This window comes from Lampetra fluviatilis, unplaced genomic scaffold (genome assembly GCF_964198595.1).
Source record: "Lampetra fluviatilis unplaced genomic scaffold, kcLamFluv1.1 SCAFFOLD_487, whole genome shotgun sequence".
Lineage (NCBI taxonomy): Eukaryota > Metazoa > Chordata > Hyperoartia > Petromyzontiformes > Petromyzontidae > Lampetra > Lampetra fluviatilis.
The window spans coordinates 41181-61810 of NW_027621769.1; the positions used below are offsets into that span (position 1 = coordinate 41181).

Consider the following 20630-nt stretch of genomic DNA (forward strand, 5'->3'; position numbering starts at 1 on the left):
AACATGTTTGTATGAGTCAATGGTAAGATAAAAAGAGTTCAGTTTAATTTGTATATTTCGAAACAATTTGTTTACCTTTCCTGTGATGTTTTTGTATTGTATTTTTGTTGTTATTTTCTGACCCACCCGATTGGACGTCTGTGAAAACATCGTTATAGCTCATCAGATTCATCCAGTATAAATGAATATTCGAATTAAAATTCTATTGACATCTGTGCGAATCTATGGATTTCTGTGAGTTTTTGGGCCTTTGAGTGTATGGATCTCTGTGTGAGGCTATGGGTCTCTGTGCATGTCTATCGGTCTCTGTGAGTATGGGGTCGCTGTGTGAGTCTGAGTGTCTGTAGTAATGTATGAGTCTCTGTTGGAGTCTATGGGTTTCTGGGTATGGTTGTTTGTGCGAGTCTTACATGCACAAATTTAACTTAAAAAGGCCATTGAGGGTTGCGGAATCCAAGTTGAATATTAAGTTCCCTGCAGTGCAAGCCAGCTCTTTAATCGTGTCATCAAACAGCCCCTTTAATTCTTTATAATAATAAAATAGACTTACTCCAGGAGATCCACACTGAGTCACAGTCAGGTCCTGAATTGTTTTTTTACATTTTCGACGAATGAATGATGAGTTCTTACACAAGTGGAGGGGGGGGGGGAATTCGAGAGACTTGCACCGTTGTTTCAACTGCCATAGAAACAAACTGGTGACCTTAGGATCATCGCAAATCCAGTGTGCTAACCATTACACTGTGGCAAATCACCCACACGCTCACTCACCGAGCTACACGCTCACCTGTACACACATTCACTCAGGACCGCAGCTCACAACACTTCTCTTTCTGCTTCTTCTCTTTTACTGACCCCATGCATAAAACATCAAGGTGCCTTGCAATGGGGGGGGGGGGGGGGGGGTAAGAAGTGGCTAAGTTAAAATTCGAGATGCTTTCTTAAAAGATAAATATTTTAGGGGGGACCTGAAGGCCCAAACTGAACTAGACTCCCTGACCAACTTTGACAGAGAGTTCCAAAGTCCAATGGCCACCGAAGCAAAATCCCAGTCGCCCATGGACCACTTTGAGCTTTCTTCTCGCGACACAGAGATCTAAATCAGCGATTCTGATGATGCAATTTACATGAAAGTGACGCTTCACAGTGGACGTTACAATTCCCGCTGATGGCATTACTACTATAATAGCCCAGAAATGTGTGTAATGCACGTGACGTCACTCCACATACCCCCTCCCCCGTCATTAATAATAAAATAATCATGAGCGGGTGGATTTTTACACTCACGCGGAAGGCCGAGTGGAAAGATAGTTTTTTCGCAAAGTTGCTTCAAATATGACGTTTCTTTACATAAAGTAAAAAATAAATATACGCAGCAGTGCTAAATCCGTACGTGACGTCACTGCAAAAGAGACACCCCCCCCTCATTCATAATCATGAGCGGGTGGATTTTTACATTCCCGCAGGTTGATTGGAAATAATTTGTTTTACGCAAATTAACTTTAAATTTGACGTTTCTTTATTGAAATGTAATCAAATCAATATTTCTACGCAGCAACAAAGTGTATTTGGTGTCTTTATTTATTTCTTCAGCACTTGAAACAAAAGGTAAGTCTAATTTTTGCTTCTAAATTATTATAAAAGTAGGCTATAGCCCGTCCAAGGACGGGTGTATTGCAGTTAATCTGAAATATTCAATCGGAAATAAAGACCCGCTCATGATTATTAATGAGGGGGTGGGGCCAGGGTCCACATGAGTGACGTCATCATGCCATGATTATTGATGAAGGGGGGGAGCTCCATGTGGAGTGACGGAATCCGCTCATGATTATTGATCAGGGGGGGGAACTCCATGTGGAATGACATCATCCACTCTTGATTATTAATGAGGGGGTGGGTGGCGTGGTCCACATCAGTGACGTCATCCACTCATGATTATTAATTAGGGAGTTTGTGTCCCGCGCGTGACGTGTGATGTTTTTGTATTGTATTTTTGTTGTTATTTTCTGACCCACCCGATTGGACGTCTGTGAAAACAGATCGTTATAGCTTATCAGATTCATCCAGTATAAATAAATATTCGAATTAAAATTCTATTGACATCTGTGCGAATCTATGGATTTCTGTGAGTTTTTGGGCCTTTGAGTGTATGGATCTCTGTGTGAGGCTATGGGTCTCTGTGCATGTCTATCGGTCTCTGTGAGTATGGGGTCGCTGTGTGAGTCTGAGTGTCTGTAGTAATGTATGAGTCTCTGTTGGAGTCTATGGGTTTCTGGGTATGGTTGTTTGTGCGAGTCTTACATGCACAAATTTAACTTAAAAAGGCCATTGAGGGTTGCGGAATACAAGTTGAATATTAAGTTCCCTGCAGTGCAAGCCAGCTCTCTAGTCGTGTCATCAAACAGCCCCTTTAACTCTTTATAATAATAAAATAGACTTACTCCAGGAGATCCACACTGAGTCACAGTCAGGTCCTGAATTGTTTTTTTACATTTTCGACGAATGAATGATGAGTTCTTACACAAGTGGAGGGGGGGGGGGAATTGGAGAGACTTGCACCGTTGTTTCAACTGCCACAGAAACAAACTGGTGACCTTAGGATCATCGCAAATCCAGTGTGCTAACCATTACACTGTGGCAAATCACCCACACGCTCACTCACCGAGCTACACGCGCACCTGTACACACATTCACTCAGGACCGCAGCTCACAACACTTCTCTTTCTGCTTCTTCTCTTTTACTGACCCCATGCATAAAACATCAAGGTGCCTTACAATGGGGGGGGGGGAGGTAAGAAGTGGCTAAGTTAAAATTCGAGATGCTTTCTTAAAAGATAAATATTTTTAGGGGGGACCTGAAGGCCCAAACTGAACTAGACTCCCTGACCAACTTTGACAGAGAGTTCCAAAGTCCAATGGCCACCGAAGCAAAATCCCGGTCGCCCATGGACCACTTTGAGCTTTCTTCTCGCGACACAGAGATCTAAATCAGCGATTCTGATGATGCAATTTACATGAAAGTGACGCTTCACAGTGGACGTTACAATTCCCGCTGATGGCATTACTACTATAATAGCCCAGAAATGTGTGTAATGCACGTGACGTCACTCCACATACCCCCTTCCCCGTCATTAATAATAAAATAATCATGAGCGGGTGGATTTTTACACTCACGCGGAAGGCCGAGTGGAAAGATAGTTTTTTCGCAAAGTTGCTTCAAATATGACGTTTTTTTACAGAAAGTAAAAAATAAATATACGCAGCAGTGCTAAATCCGTACGTGACGTCACTGCAAAAGAGACACCCCCCCCTCATTCATAATCATGAGCGGGTGGATTTTTACATTCCCGCAGGTTGATTGGAAATAATTTGTTTTACGCAAATTAACTTTAAATTTGACGTTTCTTTATTGAAATGTAATCAAATCAATATTTCTACGCAGCAACAAAGTGTATTTGGTGTCTTTATTTATTTCTTCAGCACTTGAAACAAAAGGTAAGTCTAATTTTTGCTTCTAAATTATTATAAAAGTAGCCTATATCCCGTCCAAGGACGGGTGTATTGCAGTTAATCTGAAATATTCAATCGAAAATAAAGACCCGCTCATGATTATTAATGAGGGGGTGGGGCCAGGGTCCACATGAGTGATGTCATCATGCCATGATTATTGATGAAGGGGGGGAGCTCCATGTGGAGTGACGGAATTCGCTCATGATTATTGATCAGGGGGGGGAACTCCATGTGGAATGACATCATCCACTCTTGATTATTAATGAGGGGGTGGGTGGCGTGGTCCACATCAGTGACGTCATCCGCTCATGATTATTAATTAGGGAGTTTGTGTCCCGCGCGTGACGTCACTCCACATGCCGCACCCCCGTCATTAAGGTAGAGCAGAATTATTATTTGTTGCAAATTCGCTTTAAGTTTCACGTTTCTTTATTTAAAATGAATCTAATAAATAATTCTACGCGGCAACAAATTGGATTTGGGGTCTATATTTATTCCTAAGATAAGTCTAATTTATGCTTCTACATTTTGGTTAAATAGACATTTCTCGGTGATTTTCCAGATACTGTATTGCAATCCAATTTATTTGCACCCCAGCAACCGAAAGCAGAAAATAATAAAGTATCAGAGCAGTGAATTAGAACAAATTGAAGGTCAGTTATATACAGTGCTACAGTGAAATGCAGTGAAGTGTTTTATGACATAATTTCGTGCAAGATTAACTGCCATTCAATTAACACAAGATACAATTATACTCTGCTAATTTTTTTCGTAAATATTACAGCTTCCGTCCTAGGATGGGCAAAGAAGCTAGTTTGTGTTGCTGTCACGGTTCAAATTTTCCAAATTCACAAATGACCGACAAATTCCTCAATTGGCATTCCACAAAGCAACATCACAACATGTAGCTACTGCAGACTACTGTATGTGCTGTACTGCGCCTTCGTGATAGCCTTGCGCTGTAAGCCTTGCGATTGTACACCTCCCCCTTTAATATCGTTTAGAAAACACGTTGTCACTTCATTATCAACACCACCGCTACCCGACTAGCGCTGCCTCAACCCACACTCATGTCGCTGACAGCATCGTCTGCCCTTTCTCGTAACCGTCACCTCTCAACCTTCACCTCCACCTAACCCTGTACACAAACTACTTTGCATCGCGCATAAAGAAATGTTCTGTACTGTGGAGTACAATATGGTAATTACGCATGATATTTTAGTGATTTTATTTTCATAATGTACTGCTAATAATGTTTTAACGTTTACTGCCGAAACTAGTATTGAGTGTAGTATTTTTAGTAATTGAATGTAATGTTGCGGATACGTCTAGGATGAAGATGCACGCATTAACACGGCTTCAGCATTGTTTAGTCCTCGTGGCAAAATTGCGTTGATTTACGTCGTTTCGGTATTCGTTGTCGCACATTTAAGGAAAGCATCCCCGACATAAACCGGGGTATTACTGTCAACTAAATTATTATTATTCAAGACTTACCACCTCACGTGTAGGTTGTCGCGATCGCATGCTAGAAGCTTGCACATTTGCCTGTTTCTCATTACGAACGTGTCCCAAGGCCTTGTTCAAATCACCTTGAGTGTGGGCCAAGGCAACTGCGTGCACGGACAGTGACCCACACTCGGCGCGGAGACGTGCCACCACCCCACGCACCTCGCGGCTGTACAGGTATATGTGGCGCACACTCACATTCACCTCCACCTGTCAGGAGGACAGAAACAAAAGTTAGGGACAAGGACATTTTTATTATTGTTACACTTCCTGTCAGGAGGACAGAAACAAGAGTTAGGGACAAGGACATTTTTATTATTGTTACACTTCCTGACCCAGGACACTTCCTGACCCAGGACAGAAACAAGAGTTAGGGACAAGGACATTTTTATTATTGTTACACTTCCTGACCCAGAAAATCCTAAGTCTCAAGAATATTTTTAACGAGGGTCATGCCATTTTTTTGGCAGCAGGAGGGGATGATGATTGCATGTGTCATCCGAATTCAGTAATTTTGCAAGTAATTTCCAGCATTGGGATAGATGAGCAATACATGTTCAATTGGAAGGGGTTTTTTATTTTATGGGAGGAAATCCATGTGTAGTGAGTCCAACTGAGTTGCAGAAATTCTTCTTCAGAGGCAACACAGTGCATCGCACGCCGTGCTCTGCTAGAGCCGGCATCACTCTGCAACACACACGATGCTGTCCGGCACCATACAGTGACATCCCCAATGTCACTCACTACACATGTGTAGAGTAGTATGACGACATGACATCATGAGCGCTGTGAGGCGCAATGACGTCATGTCACGGGAAATACTTAAGGGGGACCCCGTGGCGAAAGCGGGGTCGTTGTGGGAGCCCGGGATGGTGAGCGTCTTAAGAAGGTCTCTCCTGCTCGTGACCGGACGGTGTTGGCTGATCCCCCGTCCGGGTTCTACGAGTAGGAGAGCCGAAGATACAGCCAGGGGTAGGGCTCAGAGAAGTCTGCAAGAGCCGGTTAAGATTACGTGGGGTGCTGCTCTCCTCGGTCGGGTGGTGTTGGATAAGCCCCCATCCCAACTCGAGTGAGAGGCCAAGAGATAGCCCAGGCTAGGAATAGATAGAGCCTGACGTCCGCGTCAAGGACTGAGTGTAGGGACACCTACCTCTGGTGTGTTTTGTTACCTCTGTGTTAATAAACTGGCGCAAGCCCTTACTAAGAGTTCAGTCTACGAGTCGTCCATGTACAGCAGGTGGAGAACATACACACTCCTCAATTAAGCCCACAAATCAACTATGCATCATAACGCTGGCCGTGGAAACCCAAGTTTATGAATAAAATAATTGACGTGGCTCAGCGGTAGTGCATTTGCCACTTGTTGCAGAGGTTTGCGGTTCTATTCCGACAGGCCGTCATGGTTAATACTAAGATGTACGAGCCGTAAAATAAACGCCATCGGCTTCACAGGGGACATCGAATATCCCGTTTAACACGTAGGCTTTCACGACGAATATCATCCATAACAGGTTTGTTTTGTTAGATCGTGTAAATATATGTGTCGTTAAAATCCACCACCACCCGACACAGCCAACTAGTAAGGGTTGTAATGTAAACAGAACATGCCAATTTGTCACTAGTACAGCACACTGGTGTGTTGGAGAGCCAAGCCACAACATTTACAATCTGAGTACGATGTTTTGCCAGTATTACAACTAGCTTCATCAGGCGACAGACAGATTTGTGGAGAAGTCCACCTGTTTTGTTCCTTATATAGAGGCGTAGATGTGGTGACCACACTTCACGCTCTTGCGTAAAGTGGAGGGGGGGCGATTAATGAGTCAACGTACATTATGCATGTGCATTATACGAGCCCTTTAATCTTGTCCTTCCAGTCCATTGTGTGTATTAAAATAGCCGTATCAATGACAATACTATATTCTATCAAAAAAAATAAAAAATATATTTTGAAACAATCTTTTTTCATATGTTATGTTTCGGCTTGGGTCTAATTGTCAACGCTCAACTTACGTAGGCTGTAATTGACCACGGTCCCTTACATTATGGCAAGCCTCGGGGCCACTTCCTGGAGTTGTGGAGTTCTGCCATTCCTCATACGGTACATTTCATTAAAGCGTGTTTAAAAAAAAGTATTTTAAAATATTACTTATCCAAAAGAAGTTTTAGCATCTGTATTATTAGTGCTGTTACCAATACCTCAATGAAGCCCTCATATATTGCTCATACATGTGCAATAATACAGGTCGACGACAAGCGACTGTGTTCATTCAGACGCTGTCTTTCCGACAGACCTGTTCTTCACCTGAGGACGGCTGCTTGCGTTGTGGCCGAAACGTCGTGAAAATTGTATTTTATTATGTTTTATTTTTATTATTTTATTATTTCCCTTCTACGTGACTTTACCGAAAGAACCAAGAAGAAGCGACTGTGTCTCCGTCTGTTTATTTCTTCGTTATATGGACAGCTCGCGTTCCGCTCTCTCGGACGTTCCGCGGCGCGTCGCGTGAGCTGGCGTCCCGCTCTCACGCCATTCTCTCGCTCTCGGCGCGTCGCGTGAGCTGGCGTCCCGCTTCCCCGCTCCCGCGCACCGCTGGCAGATGGCGCGCTGGGAGCCGTCTACGCGTCGCCACGTGGCCGATGGCTCACGGAGACCCGCGACGTGGTCCAGCTTCCAGCTCTCACCAACTGACCTCGAGCCCCTTCCGGCTCTCCATTATATCCCCTTCCCACGTCACCCAGACTCTGCCCTTCACCACACCCCTTAAGAACTTTCCAGATAATATCACCCCCTAGCGCCCGCGGGCTCCACCCTTGAACCCTTTACCCGATGGCTCGTGTCGCCTTGATGGCTTAGGGGCTGGGGCGGCGAAGCCCCCAGCCCTAAGCCTTCGCTCGCATTACACATGTAAGAATTAAAGCTGTTGGGAATGCATCCCCATATATACAATTGTCTAATGAACTCCTTTATGCGCCGATTTGATTAGTGGCCACTTCTCCAGCATACACATTTTGAGCGCTAAGCGAGGTCTGCCTGTACAATAATTTTCACTATTATTATTCAAGCACACAAATACCTCTCTAGACGTGGGCAGCATGGCTCGACCTCTGGTCTTGCTCCGTGAATTGCCGGCATTCTCGCAGACGCCCCATGCCTCACTGCATGCAGCTAAAGACGTGGCTGTACTCTCCAATTGCTGTCAAATGAGAAGAGAGTTTAAGACACCATGAAGCACTTTTCTTGACACTGGAACATCACCACACCATCTTGACTAGTTTTACCGTGTCAATGACCACATATGCCAATGCAATTTATATACAGTGAGGGAACAAAGTATTTGATCCCCTGCTGATTTTGTACGTTTGCCCACTGACAAAGAAATGATCAGTCTATAATTTTAATGGTAGGTTTATTTGAACAGTGAAAGACAGAATAACAACAACAAAATCCAGAAAAAACGCATGTCAAAAATGTTATAAATTGATTTGCATTTCAATGAGGGAAATAAGTATTTGACCCCCTCTCAATCAGAAAGATTTCTGGATCCCAGGTGTCTTTTATATAGGTAACAAGCTGAGATTAGGAGCACACTCTTAAAGGGAGTGCTCCTAATCTGAGCTTGTTACCTGTATAAAAGACACCTGTTCACAGAACCAATCAATCAATCAGATTCCAAACTCTCCACCATGGCCAAGACCAAAGAGCTCTCCAAGAATGTCAGGGACAAGATTGTAGACCTACACAAGGCTGGAATGGGCTACAAGTCCATCGCCAAGCAGCTTGGTGAGAAGGTGACAACAGTTGGTGCGATTATTCGCAAATGTAAGAAACACAAAAGAACTGTCAATCTCCCTCGGCCTGGGGCTCCATGCAAGTACTCACCTCGTGGAGTTGCAATGATCATGAGAACGGTGAGGAATCCGCCCAGAAATACACGGGAGAATCTTGTCAATGATCTCAAGGCAACTGGGACCATAGACACCAAGAAAACAGTTGGTAACACAGTACGCCGTAAAGGACTGAAATCCTGCAGCGCCCGCAAGATCCCTCTGCTCAAGAAAGCACATATACATGCCCGTCTGAAGTTTGTCAATGATTCAGAGGACAACTGGGTGAAAGTGTTGTAGTCAGATGAGACCAAAATGGAGCTCTTTGGCATCAACTCAACTCCCGTGTTTGGAGGAGGAGGAATGCTGCCTATGACCCCAAGAACACCATCCCCAACGTCAAACATGGAGGTGGAAACATTATGCTTTGGGGGTGTTTTTCTGCTAAGGGGACAGGACAACTTCACCGCATCAAAGGGACGATGGACGGGGCCATGTACCGTCAAATCTTGGGTGAGAACCTCCTTCCCTCAGCCAGGGCATTGAAAATGGGTCGTGGATGGGTATTCGAGCATGACAATGACCCAAAACACACGGCCAAGGTAACAAAGGAGTGGCTCAAGAAGAAGCACATTCAGGTCCTGGAGTGGCCTAGTCAGTCTCCAGACCTTAATCCAATAGAAAATCTGTGGAGGGAGCTGAAGGTTCGAGTTGCCAAACGTCAGCCTCGAAACCTTAATGACTTGGAGAAGATCTGCAAAGAGGAGGTGGGACAAAATCCCTCTTGAGATGTGTGCAAACCTGGTGGTCAACTACAAGAAACGTCTGACCACTGTGATTGCCAACAAGGGTTTTGCCACCAAGTACTAAGTCATGTTTTTCAGAGGGGTCAAATACTTATTTCCCTCATTGAAATGCAAATCAATTTATAACATTTTTGACATGCGTTTTTTCTGGATTTTGTTGTTGTTATTCTGTCTCTCACTGTTCAAATAAACCTACCATAAAAATTATAGACTGATCATTTCTTTGTCAGTGGGCAAACGTACAAAATCAGCAGGGGATCAAATACTTTTTTCCCTCACTGTATGTAAAACTGCTCAATTATTTACAACTAGCCTTTAGCCCGTCCAAGGACGGGTGTATTGCAGTTAATCTGAAACTTGCAAGTGAAAAGCAGACCGCGACGTGATATTCATTGCATCAATGCGTGTGCAATCTGTAAGGGCGCAGTGACACAGACCTATTTCATTTTAAGGTTATAATCCCTTGTTCATCATGACGTCCTTTTTACTTTGATGTCTCAATAGCATTACGGAGATTGCTTGACTTGAGGGTTTTGCCTTTGTAGTGAGGTTTGTAAGTTAACGCTGAGGAGGGGGGAGGAGGGACCTCGGCCCCCCATGTGGAGTGACGTCAGCCGCTAATTATTATGAATGGGGGGAGGTGTCCATTTGGAGGACGTCACCTTATGATTATTAATTAGGGGGGCTGTTCGATGTGGAGTGACGTCACCTGCTCATGATTATTAATTAGGGGGGTGCGTGCTCCATGTGGAGTGATGTCATCTGCTCATGATTATTAATGAGGGGGGCTGTTCGATGTGGAGTGACATCACTTACGCATGACTACACTATGTGTAACACAATTTTTGTTCCTGGGTAGTAAGTGTTATTTTTTAATTGCTTCTGCCTAAAAAGTATAGAAAATGGCTATTATTCCCCACAAACTTTGGTTTTGTGACCAGGACAGTGATATTTAGAAATGTACCTATTTTCAATGAGAAAACGGGCGAATTTGTGTCTTTTCGTTCACATAAAGTCAGAAAAAACATATGAATCGAAATTAACATGTATTTATACTAAAGTAATATAAAAATTATTACAAAAGATTTAGAAGTGAGTAGTTTTTGAAGATTTACAATTATACTGTAAATTACTTTCATGAATCAGCCCCCAAATGTAGCCTCCCATCATGTTCTCATTATACTGTCCTTGGTAGCGGCGTTCAAAGTCCAGTATATCCTGGTGGAAGCGCTCGCCCATTTCCTCCGAGTGCGCTGCCATATTCTCCTTGAATTTATCAAGATGAGCATAAAGGAAATGGACTTTGAGGGACATCCTACAGCCCATTGTGCCATCGTTCTTCACCAGAGTCTCAACCAGCTCCACATAGTTTTCGGCCTTGTGATTTCCCAGGAAGCCCCGAACGACTGCGACAAAGCTGTTCCAAGCCGCTTTCTCCTTACTTGTGAGCTTCTTGGGGAATTCATTGCACTCCAGGATCTTCTTTATCTGTGATTCGACGAAAACACCAGCTTTCACCTTTGCCTCAGACAGCTTCGGGAAGTACAGTGGAACCTCGGTATACAACCGCTTTGGAATACGTCGAATTTGGTATACGTCGTATACGTCGTATACGTCGTATACGTATAAAAAATATATCTTGGGATACGACGTCTTGCTTGGGATACGACGCCTTTGCTAAAACTTGTGTGGGTCGGGATGAGTCACCGCGTACAGTACCCGCGTATGCCCCGTTCACGACTGAAACAAAGCGAGAGTGGTGGGGTAGCGGGGGGAGGCGGGGGACGTGGGGGGGAGGGGCGGGGTGGCGTGGCGTGGGGGAGAGGGGCGGGGGATGTGGGGAAAAGGGGCAGGGTAGCGTGGTGGAGAGGGGCGGGGGACGTAGAGGAGAGGTGCGGGGGACGTGGAGGGCTGCCCCCATGGAGGGCCCCAGGTCGAGGCGCGTGCTACTTGCGGGGTTGAGACACGCCACGTGGCCAGCGCAGCTGCCAGCAGCGCGTGGCTTCTGTAAGCATTTTCGTAATTAGTGTCTAAATTATTTTATACAACCCCATTAATGTATAATATGCCATATAAAATATAATTTATTTTCCTCTGGAACGGATTATTTCCTTTCCCTTTATTTCTTATGGGAAAAAATCGTTTGGTATACGTCATTTTCGGTATAAGTCCTACCTTCTGGAACGAATTAACGACGTATACCGAGGTTCCACTGTAGTCTTGAAGGTACTTGAAGGCTGCCGACTCCTTATCTACAGCTCTGACAAATTGTTCCATAAGGCCCACTTTGATGTGCCGTGGTGGCATCAGCACCTTCCGGGGGTCCACCAGTGGCTCCCACTTGACGTTGTTCCTCCCCACAGAGAACTCGGTCCGCTGTGGTCAGTCCCACCTGTGGTAGTGCACCTTGGTGTCCCTGTTGTCCCAAAGGCAAAAATAGCAGGGAAACTTGGTAAAACCGCCTTGGAGACCTTTCAGGAATGCCACCATTTTTAAGTTTACGATGACCTCCCTGCCATACTCATCATACTTCAAGGCATCCAGCAAGGTCTTGATGCTGTTGTAATCCTCTTTGAGGTGCACCGAGCGAGCCAGGGGAAGAGACGGGTACTTATTACCATTACGGAGCAGCACGGCTTTGAGGCTCCTGGATGAGCTGTCAATGAAGAGGCGCCACTCATTCTGGTTACAGGCGATTCCGATTGCCTCGAACAGACTGGTCACATTGTGGCAGAAGCAGAGCCCATCTTGACGGGTGAAGAAGCTGCAAAAAGGTTGGTGACGCTTCCTCTGATCTGCGACTTGCACACTTGCATTCAACCAGTTTCACTGCTTGAGCCGAGACATCAAAAGCTCAGCATTGGACTTGGTGAGACCAAGATCTCTGATCAAGTCGTTGAGGTCTTTTTGGTTTCTCTCCTCGGCTCCACCTCTGAAAATGTCATCTGGATCTACATCTTCCTCGCTCTCTGACTTGCATTGAAAATTGTAAAACATTTTAAAATAAAAAAGTTTTACAATTTTTTATATTTTATAATATAAAATTCCGAGCAACAATTGTCCATCTTACATTCCATAGTTTTTTTGCATTGCTGGCAGGTGAAATGAGGTGCCCAGGGTTTGTCTTGATCCCCGACAGGCATGCCGAAATATCGTAAATATGCCTTGTGGGCCTCACACATCTTAGCAGATGCTTCAACAGGTACTTTTTCGCTCTTGTATTGATAAATTGGCCGCAGACATAGCAAAATGCGTCTGCCGGATGCTTGCAGCCGCTTAATGCCATCTCAGAAAAATGCAGATATATATCCACTTCGGCAGCTGGAACTAAACTGAACTGGTGGGCTTAAGGCCCCTGTATTTATACTAGTATTTATATTACTGGAAAGTTCTAGAATGTTCTCGAAGTTACTCCAAGTTTACTCCGCACTGAATCTATCTGGAATGCTCAATGAAAATAGGTACATTTAAAAATATCACTGTCCTGGTCACAAAAGCGAAGTTTTTGGGGGGAATAGCCATTTTCTGTACTTTTGAGGCATACGCAATTAGAAAATAATACTTACGACCCAGGGACAATTTTTCTTACAGTGTTATTAGTAAGGGGCAGGGGGAGTACTCCATATTGAGTGAAGTTACCCGTTTTGGATTATTAATGAGGGGAAATGGCGGAGCCAGGATTTTCAGGTAGGGGTGGCAACTCCTCCAGCAATGAAAAATGATAGTTGTTAGTAAGTAAGGACTTGTCCCTTGCTTTTTATTCGACGCGTGTGCGGCGATGTGTGCAGCCATCAATCGAGGGTCGAATTCGAACTGTGTGTGATCGGCATCGCGCTCACTTAAGATATGCCTTCAGGGAAGTCGTGTACTGTATACGCAACTGCGCACAATTCTGTGAGTCACTTATAATTGCTTTGACGTTACTTATTGCCAATTATGGACTCAGACTATTGTCATATCATCTCATAGAGTCCCTGGCACATAATAGTATGCTATACAGTGGCAGTGGGGGTCGCAAAATGCCGATTTATTACTAATAAACCCCAATGATCCGATCGAAATTAGGGATTTAGATCGGATCATTGGGGGGGCACGTGCCACCCCACCCCCCACTAGCTCCGCCAGTGAGGAGGGGTGGGGGGTCCATTTGGAGGACGTCACCTGCTCATGAATATTAATGAGGCGGGCTGGTCGATGTGGAGTGAGGTCACGAGCGTTAAGGACAGACATTCCTGGGTGGTTATTTACAATAGTTATTTTGGTTAGACTACATAACAAACTAGCCAAGATTATGTCATAAGACTCTCCAAAAAGGTGAATTGTCATGTCCACAAGCATTTAACGTGCTAATTATTGTTGTTTGAGCTCATTGGTACATCAGTACACTTGGTTAATATAAAAAATAAAATTACGTAGAGGGACAGATATTTGAAGGAGACATTGCTTATTTATTATTACTGTACTTATATTCTGCACAACGATGCTACAAATAATTTTGTCTGGCATGCATAACATTCTCCACATGTAGAGCCACTTATAAAGTGCTATATAGTGCTATATTAGTAGTAATGTACATGTGGAGTATGATAATTAGCTGTACACATATACAATATTATATAGTATACTAAATAAAATAATTAATACTGTATCGTCATTGTGAAAAATGTAAGTCCAATAATAATCCAATAATCCGCGTTCCTGTGGGGGATCAAATCGTGGGTCCTGTAACCTGCGGTACAACGTGGAGAGTCGTTAAACAATCCCCGTGAAAACATGTTTACGCTGACGTATGCTATGGATTATGGGATGAATTAACTGCACAGTTGCATTCATTACATGAAATAAAATCACTGATTTTTTTATTACGCGTTTTCTAACACCCAAATGGTGCAACATCTTCCATGTGCATAATAGAGGTTTTTTGGGTTAGATCACGTAAATACAGAAATGTGTCGTTAAACCCGCCACCACCCGACACAGCAAAGTAGTAAGGGTTGTCACGTAAACAGAACATGCCAATACGTCACGAGTACATCACACCAGTTTGTTGGAGAGCCAAGCCACAACGTTGACAATCTGAGTACGACGTTTCCCAAAAACCTCTATTATGAATTATATTGGTCGCGAAAGCCTACGTGTTAAATGTTTCATGTGGGTCTATATTAGAAGATGTCCTTGCATTACATCGTATTGGCGGTACACCGCTGGTGCGCGGTACAGTATCATAACAAAAAATTTGGAATACATTTTTATTTTCCCGCAATTCACAACCCCGGTCAGAAAATATTGCGTCTGTGCGTCAAAATCAATCGGAAGACCAATGTTATGAGCAGCTGAACACAAAGCTTCAGTCTGTTGCCATATAGCAGCACCCAGAGGTGTGGACTCGAGTCATGTGACTTGGACTCGAGTCAGACTCGAGTCATGAATTTGATGACTTGCGACTCGACTTGGACTTGCATAACAATGACTTTGTCCCACCTCTGAGATGTGGACTCGAGTCATGTGACTTGGACTCGAGTCAGACTCGAGTCATGAATTTGATGACTTGCGACTCGACTTGGACTTGCATAACAATGACTTTGTCCCACCTCTGGCAGCACCCAGTCTGATTGCGATTGACTGGCTCCGTGTTCCAAAGGCAAGATTTGACTCCTCGTGCCCTAGACTTGGTCGGACGGTTCTTCGAATAATTTCCGGAATCATTGCTCGTCGGACGGTGGTATTAAAATATTATAGGACTCAGGGTGTCATCACATGTTCGAATGGGGAAAGTAGCCACTGAATCTAAGTGCACCTTGTGATGGAGAGTTCTGCAGCTCACTCAAGGGGCAACAGCGACATCGTCAGACTGCTTCATGAGGACCACCGTTATCTTAATTTGGAGCTTTCGTGACTGCAGGAATTACTCTTTGGTTCTTTCGGTAAAGTCACGTATAAAGATAAAATAATAAATTAAATACTAGCATACGACGTTTCTCTAACCCCTCCCTCTCTCCGCCCCCTCTGTCTATTTAAGGCCTCGCCACAGAGACGATCGTCAAATAGTCCCCATAATCTGTATGGTGTGGGAAAGCACTCATTCAGCTGTGGATTGATCAAAGGGCTGCACGTGTACACGTGGGAAAATCATCATGATCACCATAACAATGCAATACCAATACCAACAGCATGACTATTGTTGTCATTACAATGACATCATTATCATCTCCCCCATTGTCGGCATCCTCATAACCTCCTCCAACAATCAACATCATCATAGTCATCACCGCCATTATCATCGTGATCATGAACGTCATAATCATTATTGTGCCTATCATAATCATGTAAATCATGAACGATTGTCACCATTACCAACACCATCATCATCATAACTACCCCAAACAACAACCACCATCATCAACATCATTACCCCTACCAAAATAAATACAATCATCACTCACAATGCTATCACTACCATCAACATCATCATTACTAACGTAACTTTATCTGTGAAACATCCTGTTGTATTTAAAACAGGTATTCCTAGAATATAAAAAAATCACACAACCGGTTTCATTAAGCTATAATATTCTGACATTCATGTTGATTCCAATGACTGCTACGGTATATGGGCATTTCAGTCGGGCAGAATGTAACAAAGACAAAAGATCCCTGCATAGCCTCAACAGACCGCAGGGGCAAGTGCTGTTATTGAACACCTATGAACGCCAACACGGCATAAAATGGGGTGTTTTGGACACATTTATCTAGTGATATTACACACCACACCAGGAACTCATTTCACTTTGAGTATATATGGGGGGCGGGGGAGTTCAGCACCGGTGGAAATATTTGCCACCAATGTTGGCCGTGAGCGGGAATCAGGTCAACGGATTTGTCGCGCAGTGCAAAATCCGCCATACTTCTACACAGACGCCGCCCAGATCGTAGAAACAATCGCCAAGTCGCACGCTACCGCGTCCACCACCACAGCCAACAGTGGACACGCGCCCACCACGCGCACGATCGCCCATCGCCCTGTGCCATGACATCATCGGTAGTCGGTTGGTGTCTCTCCCCCCTGGCCTGGACTCGAACAACCCGAGTGTGCGCAGTCAGCGGAGCCATCCTTCACGCGAGACGTTTCAACCGATCTCGCGTCTACCCACGTGGACATTAAAGAAGTCCCCGTGGCTCTTTGTGATAAAAGCGGCAGACAACCCCAGTGACCCGGTACAAAACAAACAAAAACATCCCACTACGGGTCAATAAGTGTTCGTGCCTTCGCCATATTCTCCCGCACGTGGCTGGTTCACGAAGCGACTTCACCGCACCATGCCGACCGGCCAGCCCGGCTCGGCGTGCCTGTAAATGAGAGCGATGGATCTCCGATGGTGGACCCAGCAGGGATAATGCTAAATCATAAAAGGGATAATAAGATCCACCTTTAAGCCATATAGCCTTCTGGCTGGTGGGGGGGGGGTATTCTAGGCGAGCAACCCTGAAGGCTGGCAGAATGTTTATTGGGTTGCTGTTGCAAAAACAATGTCTTTCTAATGTTGACACACCCGACTGTATAAAGTATACATTTTTGGCCGAGTTTACCTAGGGCAGCTAAGTGAACGTAGATTCTGACGAGGCAGGGTGCAGAGCATGAGCCTGAGAAGCATTCACAGAGGATGGAAGCCTACTTTCTGTACTGCCTCCAACAATTACTTTCCTCTCTGTGCCTATGTGTTTTTCTCTCTCTATGTATCTTGGTTATATCTGTCTGCTTATATGTCTGTCTATAGTTTTCTGGTTAGATTTTTGTTGCTATTTCATTTATACCTGATAATTGTTTTTTTACCCTTCTATCTGGCAACAAAACTGACACCTTTTTACAAGGAGTCATGTTTGCATAGACCGCAATACCTGCAGTCATAATACAAACAAAAGACATAACTCTGATAATGTGCACTGTCCTTGAAGTTGATAAAAAAAAAAGGTGTCAGTTTTGTTGCCAGAAGGGTAAAAAACCAATTATCATATTTTTACTGGCAAATGAGAACCTCATTTATACCTGTATGTTATTATTTAATTTATTATTTTATCTTTATACGTGACTTTACCGAAAGAACCAAAGAGTGACCACCGTTATGTTATGCTGTACCGGTGTTGTATTTATGATACTTGATATCCAAGTAAATACATGCTAAATACTTCCTAACAGATCGCGTGAGCACAGCTAGTCTATACTGATACAAACCCAAAAGACGACATTGCTGGATTACGGAAGCAAATCGCGAATCACAAATCCCCGAATTACAGGGATTTGTAGATTACCACATCGCGAATTATTGGATTTCTGCTGTAACAAAAGACATTACACGCCTCCTGCACATATATATGTCCCTCTACGTACAAAACAACTATGTATATCGGCCTTTTGGGAGCGCATCTCAGACAGCATGGGTTCAACGCAAGCAAACTCTGGACCGGTTTTGACATTCAGTGTCTCCATCAGCAGTCCGATTTGGAAGAAACCACAGCTGAAACTTTCTAAATGGTTAGTAGCAATTTCCACTGTCGACGAGTGCTCATTTGCGTGTCGCGTATTTACAGGTGTCGAGGTTGACCCGACTCGAACAGAGCGTCCATTCGCCAATCAACATCTGGTAGCACGCAAAAAAGATCCTCCATGTCGCCTTAACAGACTGTCGGGGCAAGTGCTGGTAGCGAGCAGCACCCACGAAGGCCACACGAGGGGGCGGCCAACACCACGCGCGACCGCGTTTGTCTCCCAGTGGCGATGTTTCTACACACCGTACCAGGTTCTTACATTGAAACCGAGTCGACCTAGGAGAGGCCCAGGACCGCTAACCACGACGCTACCCCTTCCCACGCACACACAATTCTGGCTCTGACTGATGCGGGACGCTCACTGCCCGTGGTGTTCTCGTGTCGCACCGCGTGTGGACGCGCTGGCGAGATGGTAGCTACGTCGCTTGGTATACAGGAGGTCGTCGGTTCTATCCCAACCCCGACTTCGGCTGTATATTTTGAGTTTGCGTGTCTCTCTCTCCCCCCGTGTTCGCGTGGATTTTTTTCCGGGTTTTCCCCTCCACATTAAGAATCAACGCGCGTTTGGCTGCTATAAATTTACACGCGATGATACGCCACTTCCGTTGAGGTATAATGTGGTAGTCAGGTCGATTCTGAAAAAGAGCTATAATACAGCTCAGTGTGGAGCCTTAGCTGGTAAAATATAAAAAATACTGAATATAGTTTTGAATAGTTTTAGTTGACTGTTACCTGCACCGCTGTCTCCACTCGCCCCGCGTCTCTCCGGCAACCAACCGCGCGGCGACGTCACGCATCGAGTCCCGATCAATGGGCGAGCGCCGACTCACACAGCGCCTTGCCACACCCCCACCCCAGCAGGTTGTGCGCACTACTTTTGTAACATTGAATGCGACTTTGGAGTTAACGTAAATTGTAATTCGATATGACTCAACTGAATATTTTCAAACTCTGAGAACGTCCTTTAAAAACATTTGAGCGTATGACAAGATCACTTCATTTTTTGTCCCGGAGGCGGAAAACAACCGCTTGCACGCCATCTCGGCGTGATGACGCGAGTGGGGAGACATCGATTAACAACACTTGAATCGATTCGAAGCCGACGACAATTGATTTCCAAGAGAGCTGCCGTTCGCCACTCAGTGGTGGTGACGTCACCACAGCGCTTGTGCCAGGCTAGGTGCATCTTACGGCTACATGTACTCATCTTCTTGGTTCTTTCGGTAAAGTCACGTAGAATGGAAATAAAACATAATAATTCTCACGACGTTTTGGCCACAACGCAAGCAGCTGTCCTCAAATGAAGAACAGGTCTGTCATTTCCCATAAATATGCTAAATTCCTCTTGATATCTTCTTGGTTCTTTCGGTAAAGTCACGTAGAAAGGAAGTAATAAAATAATAAAAATAAAACATAATAAAATAATTCTCACGACGTTTCGGCCACAACGCAAGCAGCCGTCCTCAGGTGAAAACCAGGTCTGTCGAGGCGACAGCGTCTGAATGAAACAGCACACGTGCTTGGAGACTATATATAAGCTGGATTGGAAGGGGGGGAAAGGGCGCCTTGACAAAATAATATGCATATCAAGAGGAATTTAGCATATTTATGGGAAATGCAGGTATGTGATTAGTATTACTTATGCCCTGCATTATGCAGGATTAGCAGCATCAAAGGGAGGGGATATGGGAAATGCAGGTATGTGATTAGTACTACTTATGCCCATGCATTATGCAGGATTAGCAGCATCAAAGGGAGGGGATCTGGGAAATGCAGGAATGTGATTAGTACTACTTATGCCCGTGCATTATGCAGGATTAGCAGCATCAAAGGGAGGGGAAGAAGTGTTAATAGTATGTAGCTGCAGTAACTAAAACCACCACGTAAACAACGAAAGTATAAACTACATAGTATCATCAGTATGCTAAATATACTCTACAATAAGCTGAGTTACTAACAGTAAGTAATACATTACAATTCTACATCGTTAAAAATATATAATATGCTTCCATCTAAACTTTATTCTCTTACATCACACGAGTCTACACCGTAGTATATACTGCCATAGACAAACCCAACATTAAATTATATACTGTATTGCTATAAACTATATACATTGTAATATTACACTATGTATTATTCTACCCACCCTAATGTATATCATACTGCTGTATATTCACTATACAATTACGATACTATATATTGCTTTGTACATTGTATTAAGCATATACATTTTTCTATTTGTTATTATACACTGTATCATTGACCGTCGTGTGAAAGACCCTAAGAGAAAGCAACGAAATATGTAAATGGGAGAGTAGGGGGAGGGAAACTTGCAGCGGAGCAAAGAATCCATTCCCTGCGGAGAATACAATGCCAGTGAGTGGAACGCGGTCTGAAAGTCACCGTAAACGTGAACACAATCAGTTAAGA

The 20630-nt window shown here is 44.2% G+C and overlaps 1 long non-coding RNA gene across 2 annotated transcripts; it reads right to left on the reverse strand.

Annotated features, from left to right (window-relative positions):
- Window positions 1-1990: 1990 nt before the first annotated feature.
- Window positions 1991-19049, reverse strand: LOC144955678 (uncharacterized). 2 transcript variants are annotated; one of them, XR_013641772.1, is made up of 4 exons: window positions 18930-19049; window positions 8097-8216; window positions 5103-5229; window positions 1991-2027 (listed from the first exon to the last, which is right to left on the reverse strand). It is a non-coding gene; the product is annotated as an uncharacterized LOC144955678 (long non-coding RNA). The 2 variants fall into 2 exon arrangements; XR_013641771.1 differs by lacking the exon at window positions 1991-2027 and having other exon boundaries at window positions 4733-5229; window positions 18930-19044.
- Window positions 19050-20630: the final 1581 nt, after the last annotated feature.